Source organism: Myotis davidii, unplaced genomic scaffold (assembly GCF_000327345.1).
Source record: "Myotis davidii unplaced genomic scaffold, ASM32734v1 C61825282, whole genome shotgun sequence".
In the NCBI taxonomy this organism is placed as follows: domain Eukaryota; kingdom Metazoa; phylum Chordata; class Mammalia; order Chiroptera; family Vespertilionidae; genus Myotis; species Myotis davidii.
The window spans coordinates 1-321 of record NW_006329306.1 but is presented as its reverse complement, the minus strand read 5'-3'; the positions used below and the strand labels follow the sequence as shown (position 1 = coordinate 321).

The window sequence follows — 321 nt, the reverse complement described above, 5'->3', positions numbered from 1 at the left end:
ATCTCTCATGTGTGATTCCTCATAGACCCAGTTAGGTTCTTCTCCAATGTCACCTGTTTGAGTTGTACCTGATTTTATAACCAGTTTTCATGCGAATCCATTGTGGAATGGGCTGGTTCTGCTTTTGCTTCCTGGCCAGGACCCTCTTGATCCTGAAATTCTTGTGGGAAGACATGGCAAAGGAGAAACTAATGCACACACCTTGATGGAGAAAGAGCTGGAATACATTTTAGATACTGATTCAGGATTTATATTTCCAAGCTTGTTCTACAGACAAGAATGGAAGGACCTACAGTGCCACCTGGAGGCCTCTGATAGGGG

General features: G+C 43.9%; 1 pseudogene; it reads right to left on the bottom strand.

Annotated features, from left to right (window-relative positions):
- Positions 1 to 19: 19 nt before the first annotated feature.
- Positions 20 to 241, bottom strand: LOC102761661 (annotated as a pseudogene).
- Between the last annotated feature and the right edge of the window lie 80 nt (positions 242 to 321).